Source organism: Heteronotia binoei, chromosome 12, assembly GCF_032191835.1.
Source record: "Heteronotia binoei isolate CCM8104 ecotype False Entrance Well chromosome 12, APGP_CSIRO_Hbin_v1, whole genome shotgun sequence".
Lineage (NCBI taxonomy): Eukaryota > Metazoa > Chordata > Lepidosauria > Squamata > Gekkonidae > Heteronotia > Heteronotia binoei.
Genome location: NC_083234.1, coordinates 61,797,293 through 61,815,511, shown reverse-complemented (window position 1 = coordinate 61,815,511; position 18,219 = coordinate 61,797,293). Strand labels below are relative to the sequence as shown.

The 18,219-nt window shown below is 41.4% G+C and overlaps 1 protein-coding gene across 11 annotated transcripts in view; it reads right to left on the bottom strand.

Moving 5' to 3' along the window:
- EHMT1 (euchromatic histone lysine methyltransferase 1) overlaps positions 1 to 18,219 on the bottom strand; it is a 149,999-nt gene that overhangs the window by 92,766 nt on the left and 39,014 nt on the right. Inside the window, exon 2 of one of the 11 annotated variants that reach the window (XM_060251567.1) lies at positions 11,802 to 11,938. The exons of the other annotated variants lie outside the window; for them this stretch is intronic. The gene's annotated coding sequence lies outside the window, so the exon portion shown is untranslated. The remainder of the gene's footprint in view (positions 1 to 11,801; positions 11,939 to 18,219) is intronic. 11 annotated transcript variants of the gene reach the window in all.

The window sequence follows — 18,219 nt, the reverse complement described above, 5'->3', positions numbered from 1 at the left end:
GATGCCATGGACTGAACTTTGTTGTTCAGTCGCACAGCTGAGTCTGACTCTTTGCGACCCCATGGACAATGTCACGCCAGGCCCTCCTGTCTTCTACCATCATCTGAAGTCTGCTCAAATTCGTGTTAGTTACGTCAGTAACACTGTCCAGCCATCTCATCTGTTGCCGTACCCTTCTTCTTTTGCCTTCTGTCTTTCCCAGCATCAGGGTCTTCTCCAGTGAGCGCTCCCTTCTCATTTGGTGGCCAAAGTATTTGAGCGCCAAAGTATTTGAGCTTCAGTTTCAGCATCTGACTTTCCAGGGAACTTAGCACTTGCTATATGTAAACTACCACTGAGTCCCAACTCCCCCCCCCCCCCCATTTACAGTGATCAAGATTACTGGCCAGCATTAGGCACACTGAATCCAGAGCCCTTCCACATGAGCATTTCATCAAGGCTGTACAGAGGCAACCAATTCTCCATCATACAAGCCCTACACAGCCAGAAGAATAAGCAAAGCTCCACACTTCATGGCGAAAGGTGGGAGAGACATGAGTTCCTAACACAACACATGAAAAGCAGAGGTCAAGGTCAAAATTTCAAGGCAATCCACTAAACACAGTGGTCATCAGGCCACAGAACCGAACCTCCTTCTTCATCATGAAATCCCACCTTGCAAGTCCTTGTGGAGCTCAAAAGACACTGCTGCTAGACAGCAAGAATGCTATGCCTCCTACATCTCTTCACATGCATGCTGAACGGGACAGCAAGACGCAGTCACTCAGAGGTGGATATGATTCCTTTATAGCCTAGGCAGGGCAAAAGACTCTGGTTCCTTCCTGCCATATGATGCAATGTCATGGGACTTCCTGCTGCCTCCTTGCAGCTCAGTAGACACCACTGCTGCCTGAGGTTGGAGATGAGTCTCAGCCCCTTGAAAGGCTGAAGACTTACATTTAAAAGGGAGAGGAGAATCCAGTTTCAAGATTCCTTTAACAGCACATCTTTGAAGAATCCAGAATAATCTTGCAGACTTCTTCCAGATGTCCTTGCAATAGCTCCCAAATCTGTGGGCAGATCTCTGGAGCCGTGAAAACATAATGGAATTTGCTACCATGTGATGTGGTGATACCCAGATGTCTTCAAGAGGGGAACAGACAGCTTGATGGGTGATAGGCTCATCAACAGCTATTGGTCATCATAGCTCAAGGAAACCTCTAAAGACAGAATGCCACAGAACGCCACTTAATGGGGGGAAATGGGAGAGTCAATAAGAGAAAGGCTGTTGCCTTCATGCCCCGCCTGTTGGTTTCCCATAACCTAATGGTTGGTTAGTGTATGACACTGGATGCTGGACTAGATTAGCCCTTGGTATGATCCAGCAGGGCTCTTCTTACATGAGAAACAGAATATAAAGTGACACTTAAGAAATAACAGTACGTAGAAAAACCACTCTGACACCCAATATCAACACAAACCTGCAGGTTGCAGCAATGAAAACTTCTCACATCAAGAAACTAATGAATAGTATTTCTTTAAACAGCAGCCACCTGACACACAAGAAATCATGCCTATGAATGGACCCTACTTAATTTTGGTATAAGAAAGGCATAAGAAAGCTTTAAGTACTTTGTTGGGGTGAAACATAAGGACTGTACCTCCACACTTAGTAAGTTCTGGAATCTTCATCATATAAGACCCCTAAATTTATCATTTATACAACATGTTCAAAAAGACATTAAAAGGCAGTAGATGAACACAAGGCTCTTATCTGGACAGCTTTATTTGCAGCAAAGGGGTAGAAGAGATTTCAGTACAGCTACAGAGACGCTACAACTGCCAATACTTTACTACTATATAGTTCAGATACTGGACTGCTTAACAAATGGTTTGAGGGAACACTTCAGCATGTACTGTTTTCCCTCACACCAGCAAGGAACAGTTATTTTAAAAGGTACTTTTTGGAAACTGGGTAAGGAAAATGACTCATGACTCTTTTGCCAGCCCTTTAACTTCTCTTGAACCAGCTGATTTTGGTTTGCCATATCTCAAAAGAAACTGATACAGGGATAATGCAGCATGGAACTACACAATATGGGACAATGACATTTTTTGCTTGCACCATATGGGTTTAGAGTTACTGGTACCATAGTACAAGAAACAGAGAGGGACACTCCAAAGCCATTATGGCAATCAAGAGAGTAGTCTAATCTGATGCCTCTAAACTGTATTGAAAATCCATATGCTCAAAGAGGCCCACTACACCTTGCCTTAAAAATAGACTATCTGGATTAATACAAGTGGACACATAAGCCAGCCTCCCAATCTCCCAAATACATTCTCAGGTAAAAAGAACTATCTGTAATGTAACTATAGAAAGAATATGGATACAAGGATAGCACTGCACATTTATACTACAGTTAACCCAGCTGAGTTGGGCATTCTTGAAAACTGAAGGAACAGAAAGATAATTAATAGTATGCTGATCACATCCATTTTAAGGATATACTTTTAACAGAAAAACTGTCCCCTAGCTTAATAATTTAGCAGTCCCACCCTAAACAGAGTTCCTGCCTGAGTCTGTTCACTTCAATGGACTTCTGAGGCTGTAACTCTGTTTAAGAGGGAACAGTTATGCAGGTGCAAACCAGAGGCATGTATGGGACTTTGGCTCTGCTTTGCAGATTGTGCAGGTAGACCGAATTCATGGACTGCAAAAGTCCTCTTTCTTTGGAGTTTATTGGGGTATATTTATGACACTTTCGTATTTTACTAACAAGGATAGTTTAAACTTACTGTTGATCTATTTATTCATTTATTTTGCATTAAACTTTTAGAATTGTTATAGGCATCATCTTCTTTGTAAGTTATTACTCAGGGGATAATTGTTAATTTTCTTTTTAGTATTCAGGGGGTTTTTTGTAGCAAGAACTCCTTGCATATTGGGCCACACACCCCTAATGTAGCCAATCCTCCAAGAGCGTACAGGGCTCTTATTGCAGGGCCTACTGTAAGTTCTTGGAGGATTGGCTACAGAAGGGGTGCGTGGCCCAATATGCAAAGGAGTTCCTACTACAAAAAAAAATCCCTGGTATTTGTTATTATACTTACTGCTATTATTTCTTCTGTTGGGTCAACTTTTACATTGATCTGTTGTTTTAGCAACCATGATAAATAAAGCATTGAAGAAGAGAAAGAGGTTAGTCTTCTAACATTTCAGCAAAGGAGGAACAAAGCATTTTCAGCAAGGTAACTATTTGCAGAATGATACCCTTCCTTTTCAAGTGCCCTTCAAACTTTCGTGGGCTTTCTGTAAGATAAAAAAACACATGAGGCGAAGCAGATAAGTTATTATATCACCAAAGCTGAGGATAAGTGTAGACAGTACACCAAGTCTAGGGATAAACAACCCCTATCAAAACAAATTGAGAAAAATGGAAGCAATCCTGTGTGTTTTATACAAGAGGAGGTTGGCAAACTCCTGGAACAAGGGATGAATCTGTCCATTTTATCTGGCCCACAGTAAGCCCCCCCCCCCATTTTAAATAATGTGAAGCTTCCCCCGGGTCTATATGGAAAAATTATTTTCACGTTTTAAGAGATTCTCTAAAGAGCAGACTAACAATGGAAAGTATAGTGCATATATTTCCATTTTCCAAATATGTATGTCTCATACTATTGGAAAATAAATTTTCCATGTTGTCGAGTGTTGTTTTGTTTTTTGTTCTCTAAGACTTTACTTTTCTTCTTCATCAGAACTCTAAAATTTTAAAAATATATAAGCTGCCTTAAGTCTAGAGTGAATGGATACATTATCACAAAAGGACTGATTTCTCAGTTTTTAGTACCCTTCAGTAATCAAGAGGAATGGTTATGAAATGTCTTCTTCATTCTGACACAATGATAAATCCATGTTTTGTGTAAACTATGGTTTACACAACTAACTCTGGCTAACTGACAGGAGTTATGCAACAAACTACGACTTATTTCTTGTCTCTTCTACTTCTCAGGATGATTAACATCTTCCTGGAGTTGCCTTTTCTCTAGCCAGATAGCCACGTAAGGCAGTGATATTCAGCAAATAGGTTTGTGCCACAACAAACCACAGTAAATACAACCTGTGATTTAAATCCAAGCTACATATATGAATTTGAAATCCTAGTTTTATTCCAACTAACACACCCCAATATTGAGGATTCAGATGTCATAACTAACGAGTTTGAGCAAACCAGTTTATTACAAACCACGGTTTATTACAAACCACAGTTTATTCAGCCCACGCCTTTGACAAGAGGCCTAGAATACGCTCCCCTGCCCTATTAAATAAACATTATTTACAACTTTCTAACCTGAGCCTCATGCTTTGAATGAAAATGAACTGCCACTGCCTTGAAGGAAGTTCAGTTCAGAATGAGCTCTCTTGTGATTAATTCGCACACATGCCAACCTCACATTCTCCTCAATATACAGCAGTATAATTGCTTCACACAATCCAAGGGGTTTTTTTCAGAACGCTTTCATTCAGGCAAAAAATGAACCATTTTTACAGGCCCTTTTCTTCATTTCAGCCACCCAGGATCTTCTCTCCATTGCGCAATACAGAAAAATAGGAGATTCTTCTGAAGGCAAATAGGAAATGACACATTAGAAACAACAGCAATTAAACCCTCTTCCCCTTGTTTCCAAAAACACACGTTAAAATAAAATCAGGTAAACTAGAAATTGCTGACATTTTGCAGAATTTCAGCTTTCTAAAACTGGCATCCTTGCTTTGCTGAAGTCTTAGAGCTGTAAATAACATGCTACTGAACTAAACTCTTGGGGGGAGGGGAAACACAAGAGAGTCAAGAAGGCGCTAGAGCAAGCAGCTGACTATGTAAATTCTTCAACCTTCTTCCAAAATAAGCCCCAGACACCATTAAATGTTCTGCATCAATATTCAAGATGAATCTTTCTGCTGTAATGTTTGTTTCTTGCGCAGGGCAACAACAAAGATACACAAAGTCCAGCCATAATGATCTTTAACTGTCTTACCAAGGTTTCTTCCTTTACTACCTGAAAACATGTCCTCAGTCATAATAAGGAAGGAATCTGCAAACTATGACACAAGGGAAGGTGCTACTCTACCTGCAACAGAAGCAGCAATTGACTTCTTTTTGAGGCTCAAAGAGTTCCAGGTCCCAGAACGTCATGAGCAAGTGATACAGTTTCTGCTCATGTGATAAAAAAAAAAACTCCCTCTACAGAATGAGCATGCTCAGTGGAGACCATTTCGGTATGCAAGCTGCAGCCATTTCAGAAAGAACCTGCAAGTTTCAGGGCTTCCCTGTCATTGGAGAGCCTGTTATTTCAAGCAGCACAAGCACCGACACTGCCTCTCTCTAGTTACAATATGTGGTTAATCAAGATAATCAGTCCACATTCTGACATGATGCCAAGCCTCAGACAGATCACTTGCCTGAAAGGAAAGCAAAAGCGTTTGAAAGAACACTAGACTTTCTGTCAGTGGCCTTCAAGTCCTTGCAAAGACAAAATGGTGCATCTTAGAATTAAAGATTTCAAGGCGGTGGCGACCAGGCAAAATTTTATAAAAATCCATCTCAAAATGAGTTTTTAGATACATCAGGCTGAACTGGAAAACTGCACTTTGCCCAGTTGGAAAGACTTTTTTTTTTGCTTCCTCCAATAGCAAGGTTTGGGGGGGGGGGGGAACTATACAATGACAATATTTTAGAACAGAGGTGAGTGGGGGACAGTAGAAGGGTTAAAGCAGAAGCCCGCATTGACCTGCCCAAAACTACAAGAGGCCAACCTAGCATTCCCCTCCCCCCCAGTTTTATCTAACATGACTGGAAGAAAAATTCACAGTAACAAATTGTCAGTTTCTAAATTACTGGCAATTTGCCTCCATTTCCATTTATCCAAGTACCCCATAAGAAAACTGTTAAGGTTAAAGATAGGATGGCCAATTTAAAATAAGAGCGGCTGCATATTTACATTGAAGCAACTGCAATGATTTCCTCTGGTTTTTAGTATTCCCTCAACCAAGGGGGAGAGCTGGAAAAGGGGGAGCTGCTATGAATATGTTTTGTATAGGAGGAATCTACTCCTTTTTTTTTTTTTACATAGCAAGCACATGGTCTTAAAACTGAATGCAAGTAATTGTAAACCAAAGGATTGGTTCACAAGGGAAGAAGAAACTAATTCCACATAGAGAACGGTTAAAAATCAACAGAGATGTAGGAACAGTGGCTTTTATCTTGATCACAGCACCCCAACTTAGGGACCTTCTTTTAGTTCCTACTAAGGTCTTGGAGTATGCCATCCTACATGAATTTTTGCTTGTTTTTAATCACCACATGCATGGGAAAGGAGGACAGTTAAAAACCAAGTAGGCCCCTGGTAGAACAAATGCCACTTTGTTCCAATCACTTAACCATTTCCTCTGAACACCTACAAGGGCAAATCAGGGAGAGGCAAAATTCAAAAGGAAACCTGAGGTGACAGCTTTGGTCAGCTCACCCAACAGAAGGTTCTGCTGAAATGGCTGCACAGTCATGCCTAGCTTACAAAGTGTTTTCCCTCCCCTTATTTAGGTCAGCCCTTCGGATGGGCGACAGTCTTCAGTTTAAGCACTGAAAAACACAACTGAGCCACCAACTCATTCACTTTCTTATAACTGCTGTAGTTCCTAAATTAGGCAGCTTTCAAATACAGTTTTGCTATGCAGTATAAAATTAACACAACAAAGAAATGCCAGCCCTGCTGCCCAGTTTACCAAACCCCAATTTCTACATCAAAGAGGTTTTTAAAAAAAAAAAAAATCCCCAACCATGCAAAAACTATTGATTTCTGCAACAGTATGCCTAAGAAGGTTAAACACACAATATACATATTAAGTCAAACAAAAATCCTGCTTTAGAAAAGTTTTGACATCGATAAAGTCATAAATGATAGGTCAGGTATTTAAAGCTGAATCTCAAGGAAACCAAAATCAATCTGCATCTTAAATATGATTGTGACATTTTGATAGGGGAGAAAAGGATCATCAACCTTGCAGCCTAATTCTGACTTCCCCTCCCCCTCTGCCAAAATTCAACAGAACTTCCTTCTTACCCAGAATGCTACAAAAAACAGATTCAGGTCTTATTAACACAGGCAAGAGAATGAGGTGGCAACGAGAGGACAGAATTAACTGCACAACTTCGGTTGGCAAGAGGTAGATTCTGAGTGTCCTTGAACCTTTGAAAACTACTAAACCAAACTACCCCATATTAACAGAAAATTGGCACACCCGGAAGAAAGATTCTTCTCCCTTTCTCCCTCTTTGGTTGCTGCATTTGTTTTCTGTCAGCAGGTAGGAGAGAATACCAAACTAAGATTTTCAATCCTCCTCTCCCTATAGCCAACAGTAGTACAGTCTGCTCTACACCATGGTTCCTTGCCACCTCAACCTTCCTGAATGTATGAAAAAGGCTTTAGCTTGATCATGCTTTTTGCAACTCTTTTGGCAATTCCAAGTTCAAAAGTAATCATCTGCTCTGGAGGAGCCCCAGAAATATTAAGACATGCCTTCAGCTCCCTGGCCTTGCCGTTCAACAGCTAGGATCTTAAACCCAAACCATTATGAACATCGAAGAGAAAATTTCCTCCTTTGGTGGAAGCCTGCAAAAAAGAATCTGTTACAATACCTAGAAGTTGAAGCTTCTTTGCCCCTTAAGCCCTTGAGTTTAACTGTTTCCCGATACCAGCAAATGCTTTCCCATTACTATTCAATGACCACGACAAAGGCTGTTTATAGCATAGGAGATTGTTTCCTTCTTGGTCTACAGGAACAACAGTCCTGTCTCTGGCCATACAGAGGATGGCTCCCTCTACAGGCCCTAGAGTCACATGAGCCTTCTCAGAAAGGACACCATTTCCTTTCAACCTCCTCTCTCCTCCTAAGAAACGGCAGCCATTTCATGGGCACAGACTCATTCCTGAGCACAGCCTGCAAGACATTACAATAAGCATCTCAAACGTACACACACTGTGTGTGAAGAAGGGAGGGGAATAGATACCGACGCTTAAGGAGAGAAAGCGGTTTAATAAGTTTGAAGTTCTGTGAAAGGAGGATCTATTCTCACCCTTCCACAAGGGGAGGGGAGAAATCAGAGCCTTCTCTAAGGGTGGCCAAGGTAAAGCTTTCTAGTTCCAGCATTAATTTAATTAAATAATATATGCAGCCTCTACAAGTTCCCAACTTTAAGAACTGCATCCTTGATTCTCTGATCTTGCATTAATCCGGTTGTCTCTTAATCTTCCACCCTCAGCTCCCTCCAAGTGAATGTTTCCCTTCAAGGTAAGCATTTTTGCTGTCATTCACAACCGTGTTCTGCAAAGAGGCCAAGGCAGGCATCAAGACCCCTCCTGGCTCCTTCTAACATTTTGCTTAAAATTCTTTTAAGATCTCACATTTTGGAAAGAATAAAAACATTCCTTTTGAGAAACCTAAGGGGTTATTACTCAATTACACTATAATAGACATCATTTTCACAGCTTATTTCATTGTGGTTATAAAAGGAAAGGGGAAGGTGTTGCCTAAAAACACACCCATTCACCATGGCAAATTCAGCCATTTCTCATCCGCGGACCTTATTTCTTCTTTAGAAATGAAGCTGCTTTTAAGTTTTTACAGAAATTATATTAAGCACAGCATAAAGAGACTGAAAGAAATGGAGCAACTTCCAAGAGGAAAATCATTGATCTCTCTCATGTCTTTACTTTTACATTATTAAAAGCTACTCAGCCATACCGCAAAAACCTCTCTTGCCTTTCTCAATGCTGAATGGGTGGGGGGATGGATAACCACCCTGCAAAGATACTTAGTGCAATCATCTCTTGCCACCCACTTGACAAGAAGGGGCCTAGGAGCTTTACAGGTTAAAGACCATATTTGAAAATATCCTGAAAGAGATTTGGTAAACTGTAAACCCAGAAATACAAATATACTAGCTATTTTCAAAGTTTGCTGCTGTTTTCAACCAGTTAAGAAATGTAAACAGTCTGATGGAGACAGACATAATCAAAGGCACAACTGAGCATGTTTGCATCCCATCCTTAAACAGGTTCTGAATTTTGCTTTTAAGAAAACTCCCATATTAATCTCTCCTCTACAGTAGGGAACCCCTGGGAAGAAAAATCCATGTTAATCACCAAACTGCTATATACTAACTCTCTGCATCCCTAAACATTCTGATTTACAAACACAGAGTAGCTTGTTGTATCAGAGACACCATTTTGAAAACATGAAAAATGTACTATCTTCATTAAAGCTTCACTGCACTTAGTGCTTCAGTTGTACAAATAAATTTTGTCTGACAAGTGGAGAAAGTATATATTCAGTAAACCGTGTATATTCTTAACTTCATGCACATGTTTCACGGGCATGGCTTTAAATCAGTGAAGCTGGTTTGTTCTCTGAGAGGAGGAGACACATGGAAATAACCAGAGGCAGTGCACAGCAAGGTAAGTGCACAGCTATATTGGTTGTGTTCTTGACTGTGCCAATGAAGGAGACAATCAAAATGGCTGCCGCCATGCACCTGTATTTCTGTTGTCTCCCTGTAAAAGCGCAGATTGCTTTCGAAGCAATTCTGCTTCCAACTCTCTTGTACTCTAGCTGTCTCTCTCCCACTCACCTTTCCATCTCATTTTAGACCTTTGTCCTCTCTGCACGAAAACCTGAATTCGGTTCTGAAGAGTCATCCGTACAAACTGCTTTTATTTGCAATACCCAATCGTCAACCAGCAATGGCGGTGACAGCAGTAGGTTTAATAGGCGATTCTGTAGTCTCTGCATGGCTATTATTACCATCTGCCAGGCAAAGAAATGACAGGTGAGGCCACAAAAGCAGACACCCTATCTTCGTATAAATAGCCTATGGAATGAGAAGGAGAAGGAGTGGGATCTGCAACTTTTCTTTCTAAAGCAGAAAAGCATTTCACTGTATGCCAGGAGGTGGCAGTGGGCCTGTAAAATCCACCTTACTTTTCAAACAAAAACAGCAAAATGGTTTTCATGAGAGTTTGGCATCAAGCATGATAACTGAAGGCCTTCACAAAGGAAAAATCATAGAAGAAAATATGAGACAGAAAGTATTTTGCAGAGTAAACTATTTTTAAAAAAGAGATAACATCAGTAAAGAATTGTTCTTAACACAAACTATATCTGACCTCCTGTGTTAATTCCAGGTCCAGTTTCTGCAAACAGACTTCTTGACATCTGGCCGTGTTTTCATAATGCCAAATGCGTATCAAGTGACAGCTTAAATTGCTAACCAATAAATGGTGATTTATATACGAAGGGACTGCTTCAGAGTTTAAAACTTTGGTCCTTAAAATCAACGCCACCTCTTCCTAGTGAAATAACCTGGAAAAGAGAATGCTTCACACACACTGCATAACAGAATAACCACACAAAGGCAATTTACATTAGAACGGGCAATGAATCCAAAATCTGTTTATGTCAGCATTAACTGGTCAGATACTCAAGAATGTTCATCTTTTCCCCTGCAAAACTGCTGCGCCTTCAGTAATCTACACAGGAGGCAAAAATTGGGAAGGCAAAATTTCCCCCCTCGTTACTGCATTTCTTTGCCAAAAAGAGATTCTGGTCATGAATTCTGTCTATGAAAAATGCAGGGGCCCTGCCAGAAATAAAGCTGGCAGCTCTACAAATACCAGTCTGTGTCCGAAAGATCCTCTTCTAAATTGTGATGTAAAACTTAACGTGGGAGATGTTGTACAGAGGTCAGAGATCTGCACATTCAGCCATGGCAAACTGTCATGTGCTGGCAAGCAGCTTGGTAAACTGAAAACCAAGTTAAACTGGCCCCTATACAAGCAACTGGCAGTCGGAAACCAAAAACAAAGCATAAAATGAACAAACCCCAACAAGGGCCCTTTGGGGTAAAACGTTCCACCTTCACATCTAAAATACCAACTCAGGAACTGTGCTGAGTCCACATAATCCAAATGCCAAAACGAAGATTGCCAGAATTGTCACAACCTGGCCTGGTCAAAAGCAAACAAAAAAGCAACAACCTTGCACAAGTTTGCACCTGTTTGTGCGACCTTTACCTCTTTAGGACTACAACACAAATGAGGCCATGACAGCACCAAGGCCTTTCATGCCATTTCTATCTTTTCCAACAAACCTATTATGTCAATCAGAACAAAACAACGCATCGATCAAATCCCAACGATCTCTTACCTCCACATGCACAGGCCCATCCACATGCAGCTACAGATATATTATCCCAAGATATATTATCCCAAGTCTTGCACTGCTACAATGACCCTTCATTCTGCACAACGCCATTTTAAATGTATTTGTTGTGGTGGTATGGTAAGTGCAGAATAAAAGAATGTTTGTTAGGATTGCATTCCTCGTTCATATGGCCGCAATCGCGCTTGGTGTGGAACTAAGTTGTGACTTTGACAGCTGTGACACTGCCTGTAAGGAGGAAGGCCCAAGCAAACACATCGCAAGCCATCGCTGACTGCTCTTCCTCTCTCTTCAGTCTTCCTCTCTTCTAATTTATAGACAAAAACTTCAAACAGATCATTGCTCCATACTGATTTACAGGTCATCTTTGTTTTCTGGCCCTCCATGCATATCAGCAGGAAACAAGCCACCTGAGTCAACTATTTGCTTTGCTGCTTTCAGAAACTGATTTCAGCACTTCATTTAGTCCTAGGGCCAACCCCCCCACCCCCAACACAACCTCCTGAAGCCCCTTTGGCAAGAAAATGAAAATGCCAGATTGCCCTACCTCTGGTTCTGTCTGGAGAAAGCTGCAATCGCCTTCGAGGCCTCTAACTCCTTCATTCACAATTCCATCTCCCTCTATGGGTGCAGTTTCCACATAGGAGCATGCTCAGTAGGAGCTTATCTTCAGCCATTTCAGAGCTTTAATGAAACGTAAGCATAAGGAAGTGCCATTAGCTCAAAGAGCAGGACTCCTCGCAGTGAGATGCAGCCAACATGGCCACAGCCTCATCAACAAGGTAGATCTTTCAGGTACGCAGGATTCAACTATGTTCTTGCAAAGAACAGAAAGCAAAGCTGTATGTATGTGTTTCTGGTAAAAGGAGTGCAAAAAGTTATGTATCAGGAGACAAACATTTTCACGGTGTGCCATTCTTAAAGAGTCAAATTTCATAAAATGTCACTGAAGAATGCACTTGCAAGGAATCTTCCAGCTGACAGAAAGCTATTACATCTTTCCATATGACACTTAAAAACATGGAGCCATTCCAAATTCATTCCAAATCAATTTGTTAGTGGAACGCATACCTCATTAGAATATACAATAAAAGGAGGAGGAAAGGAACAAAACGGTTTAAGAAAACTCGGTCCCACAGAACATATATTTGGCTTAGAAATCTCTTCATTATAAATGGGAGGGGGCTCTGATACAATATTGCTTCATTTCTAATTTGTATTCATTTCTAATTTGTATTCCTTGCACTTCACCAGAATGCTCAAAGCAATCAAGACATTGCCACTGTCAAAAAAAAATGCATGCGCACAGAAAACTGCTTACAGTAAAAACCTAGGTTTTGGAAGCATTTCCAATGTATGCAGTTGTCTAGGTTCAATAGAACTACTCACAAGTTTAAAATCCAGCTATGGAAAACAGTAACAAATAGAGCTGCTAGCCATCGAAACCTTTTTAGTTTTGCTCCATTCTCTGTTCCTTAATTCAAGTTCCCTGGACATTCAAACATGGCCACTGAATATTGGTCTTGGCATATCTTCCTCTTCTCCTCTATTGTTAAGCTACAGTGTTTTCTACTACGCATCAAAACATTTCAGTAAAAAAAATTTGAGGAGGAAATGCAAACAAACCTTGGATAAGGTAGTAGATTAAGAAGAACAAAATGTCTTCTTGTCCATGCTCAAAATAAACAATAAAACTGATATACGTGTTCAAATCATGCCATTTTCATATGTCAACAGCATATTCTAGTACCATCTTTAATACATTTCCCTCTCTTTTCCACCACTCCCTGGGCAGTAACTACTTTGTGTTTCCATTTAGTTTTCCAAAGCCAAATCAAGGGAATCGGTTCAATAATGGGCAGCTGTTTTATATTTTTCCTCACAGACATCCTACAGTTTGCTCATCCCTCTGAAAATAGGTCCACTTCACAGCTGCCTCCTGAGGAAGTCTGCAATCCTATGCACACAAGCTCTCCTGAGCTATAGATTACACCATGAGAAATCTTGCCAAGTGTTGTTTTAAGTGTGCAATGCATCTAGCTGAGACAGACTCATCTGGGTACTTAAGAGATGTGTTGTTTTATCCCACTCGCAAATTCAAAGGCCCCAAAACAGTCATTTGGCCTTGCAACACCTTTTTGCCTAGAATGTTAAGCAGGTGCATCTGCTTCCAAATGCAGGACTGGGCATGCACAGTCCATTGCAGGCAGCAGATATCGTTTGCCACTCTGAATTTTCACTAAGCAGAGTCCTGCACACAAAGACCACAGCTATCCCCTTTACTTTCTGCTGCTAAACCTATTAAATACAATATTGGGACCATATAAGCCTGTGGCATGTTGGCTGCACATATCTGCATCTAGTTCAAGCATTTCAAGCTTGTTTCCTTGGAAACAAAAAAAAAAACCCTACCAACTTTTAAGCAGGGGTTTGTTTGTTTGTTTTTTAAAGGGTTATATGACAGAAAACTACATCTGACCGTTGTCAATATGAAGCCATAAAGTCTTCATGGAAACAATCTATTCTAACACAATTACTATTAAAATGCACAGATTCCACAACAAGCCTATTCAGGCCTGTCACTTCCAGAAGGTAAAATTCCCCTGGCAAACTGGGACCATTTCTGACAATGTGTCAGTCAAGGGAAGGTTTTGTAGCTTACACTGGATCAGGAACCGCTTCCAGGGGACAAATGAGTTAAGCAGAAAAGCATGTAAAGGCCCTCAACATCCAAGCTTATACCACTATCACTGTTTGAAAGATTCTTGTTGGAACAAAAGAGTGAAGGATGGATATATCAAAAGGAAAACCCCTTCTTAAGGAGGTCCGGCTTCGTAGCAGACATAATATGAAGGGCAACCTGTCCCTAAAGGAACTTATAATTATTCTCAGATAAAGTTCAGGACCATAAAGCCACACACAACCCTCTGGATGTATGAAGTTGCCTTATACCAAGTCACACCAGCTCCACCGAATATTTCCTGTCTGTCTGGAAACCTCTCTCTGGGGACTTGGCCAGAGGAAAGATATTTCCTAACACATGAAACCTGAAATACCAGGAACTGAACCTGGGACCTCCCTGAGTGCAAAAAGTGTACTGTATCACACTGACCTGGATAGCTCAGGGAAGCCTGATCTTATCAGATCTCAGAAGCTAAGCAGGGCCGACCCTGGCAAGTACTTGGATGGGAGGCCTCCTTGGAATACCAGGACCAGGAGGCAGAGGCAGGCTATATCAAGACACTTCTCGGAATGTCCTCCATGTTCCAGTACAGGTCACCAGAAGTCACCATGAATGCACACACATACACATACCAAATTCCCCTCCCGCGAAAATAGTGTATTGCATCATGATCCTTTTCCAGCACTAGTCAGTCTAAATAGTATTCTCCCAGGGGATGGTCAGAAGGTATGTGAAAAAGTAGCCTTTGATCAGTGCTTGAAAGAGAGCTCTCCTTGGCACCTTCTGTACACCTCACAGAGCACCATGATGGAAGTAAAGGCAGAAAATAAGGGTCATAGAATAATAACAAAATATCTCCAGTTCTGACTGGCAGGAGCTCTCTGAAGTCACAGGCTGAGGAAAGGCCTTTCCCTGCTACCTGAAGTCCTACAACTGACGATGCCAATGATAGAACCTGGGACATCCTGAATACTTGCACTTCACCACAGAGCCACAGTAACATAGCACCCTCCTGGAAAAGGCATAAAACTAAGCTTCCGTCATGAACACCACTTATATTGGTCAATGTTAAGAGTTTATAATAGCAATCTACCTCTGTCTCTTAATAAGAAAAGAAATTTGAGGAGCACAATGTGTCATAACAGTAATGGCTATTGCTCATGTGATCCAACACTTTATAACACACACACACACAAAACAATTGAAGAACACAATGTATCACTGAACAAGCATTTTACCAAACAGTATTATAAAACTGAGGCTCTCTAGTGGATTATCTCAACATCAAATAATCTAGTGGATTAACTCAACATCAAAAAAACTAAGATCATGGCATCTGGCCCCATCACACCTTGGCAAATAGGAGAAGACATGGAAGTAGTGACAGACTTCACATTTCTGGGATCCAAGGTCACTGCAGATGCAATTAAAAGACGTTTGTTCCTTAGGAGGACAGCTATGGTGAACATGGGCAGTATAACAAAAAGTAGAGACATCACCCTGCCAACAAAAGTCCATATAGTCAAAGCAATGGTATTCCCAGTAGTAACATATGGCTGTGAGAGCTGGACCATAAGGAAGGCCGAGCACAGAAGAATAGATGCTTTTGAGATGTGGTGCTGGAGAAGACTCTTGAGAGTCCCGTGGACTGCGAGAAGATCAAATCAGTCAGTCCTAAGGGAAATCAACCCATACTGTTCACTGGAAGGTCAGATGCTGAAGCTGAAGCTCAAATACTTTGGCCACCAAATGAGAAGGGAGCACTCCCTGGAGAAGATCCTGATGCTGGGAAAGACAGAAGGCAAAAGAAGAAGGGGACGGCAAAAGATGAGATGGCTGGACAGTATTACTGATGTAGCAAACACGAATCTGAGCAGACTTCGGAGGATGGTAGAAAACAGGAGGGCCTGGCGTGACTTTGTCCATGGGGTCGCAAAGAGTCGGACTCGACTGTACGACTGAACAACAACAGCAAGTGAATTATGAGTTTCTCTCCAGAAACTTGCACCATGTAGCATATCTAACCACGTAGTCTAGATCATGCTACAAAGACAAATCCACTGGCAGCTAACAGCACTCAATGCAAGATTGCATGCTGCATACTTATTAAAGGTAAAGGTAGTCCTCTGTGCAAGCACTGAGTCGTTACTCATGATGTTTTCTTGGCAGACTTTTTATGGGGTAGTTTGCCTTTCCTTGCTATTGCCTTCCCCAGTCATCTACACTTTACCCCCACCAAGCCAGGTACTCATTTTATCAACACTGGAAGTATGGAAGGCTGAGTCAACCTTGAGCTGGCTACCTGAACTCAGCTTCTGCCAGGATCGAACTCAGGCTGTGAGCAGAGCTTGGACTGCAGTACTGCAGCTTACCACTCTGCGTCACAGGGCTCTTATTACCAGGGCTTTTTCTGAGCAGGAATGCAGTTCCAGCTGGCTTGGTGTCAGGGAGCGTGGCCTAATATGCAAATGAGTCCATGCTGGGCTTTTTCGTAGGGGGAAAAAGCCCTGTGGAAAACAATGGTGACATCATGGGGTATGGCCTAATATTCAAAGGAGTTCCTGCTGGGCTTTTTCTGCAAAAAAAGCCCTGCTTATCACCAAAAAGTACAACCAGTCTTTAGGAAAATATTATGTATACAGCTGATTTGCCCAGCTTAAATGTATATTGTACTTGTTCCATTGTGCTTTAGTGGGATATTAGATCACTTTGAACCATTTCTGGAAAAGTAGAATATATACAATTCAATAGAAAAACAGGAATGCTTCCTTCATATGCCTCACAAATAATGAAACTCTTTTAATTGAACTTTACATTATAGCCAAAGGAATAATGTTCAAGATACCTTATTAACTCCAATCTGCTTTACAGAACATAAAACTGTGTACCATGTCCATGGTAGAGATGGAACGGGGTGGCCACATGTGGCTCTTTCACACATATTGTGTGAATCTCAAAGCCACCCCTATCCCATTGGCTGGCTTGGAGAAGGCATTTAAAGATGCTATTTTAAAGACTTTTGCTGGTGGAGATTTGGGTTGATTAAAGTTGATTTCTTTCCACCTCCACCTCCCTCCCCCATTTCCTCCCTTCCTTCTGTCCGTCCATCACACACTCTCAAACATCTAACGTTCATGTCTTTGCAGCTCTCAAACATCTGATGTTTATTCTATCTGGCTTATTCTGTGCCAGTTTGGTGTAGTGGTTAAGTGTGCGGACTCTTAACTGGGAGAACCGGGTTTGAGTCCCCACTCCTCCACTTGCACCTGCTGGAATGGTTTTGGGTCAGCCATAGCTGTGGCAGAGGCTGTCCTTAAAACACAGCACAAGAATCTTCACAGCCCAAGAATCTTCACTGCGTGGCTGAAGATAAGCTGCAGTAGCCATTTTGTGGCTGGCTCCGCTTCCTATGGCAGCCATTCACCCACAAGGCTGTGTCAGAATTCCAAAGGTGCCCACAGGCTCAGAAATGGAGGGCTGCTAATCTAGCTCGAGATTATTTATTTGAAGTGGTCTAAGACTTTTCTGAGTCTCAGACAGAGAAAGGTCTTCCCAATTTTGGCTGCTTGCAAACCTTTATGCAACTTTCTGCTACGTATGAAATCCAGGAATGATTCATACTTGTACTGAGATCGAATATTAAAATCACCCTACAGCCAAGTTCCAGTAGATATGGAGCCAGAGGAACCCAAATCTCCACCAGCAAAAGTCTTTAAAATAGCATCTTACTTCTGATGCGCTTTACTCAGCCTCCACAAGCCAAAACGGTGAACATTTCAGAACCTTCCCCAGTATGCAAAGAATCCTACACAGAACAAAGTGATCAACAAGCCTGAGCTAAATATGCACCCGCATGACAGGCCTCTTTATAGAAGAGTAGTTTTCAGCTTCTCTTTACTCGGAAAGAAAGGTGGGGCTTGACAACTTTAGCAGTTCCCTTCTTTATAAGGGGGGGGGGAGGTTTCAACGTCCCTTTGAGTGTGGGTGTAAAACTAGTAAGAAGAAATATTTTCAGATCAATAAACCAACGTCTTGAACGTCTTCTTTTTAATTCCCTTATGGCCATGAACATTATGAAATACTGGTTTTAAGGGAAACTAAGAAGCCTATAGTTTGAGGCGAGGTTTTAGTGCTTTCTTCCTACATTTTAGGAAATAAAGTGGATTTCTTCTTTTTGAAGTGCTACATGCTATATACGTTATCTATTAGTACCGAGCACACTCAGACCAGGATCTGTGAAAGCACACTTCAAAAATATTAAACCTAAATGTGGCAACTGAAA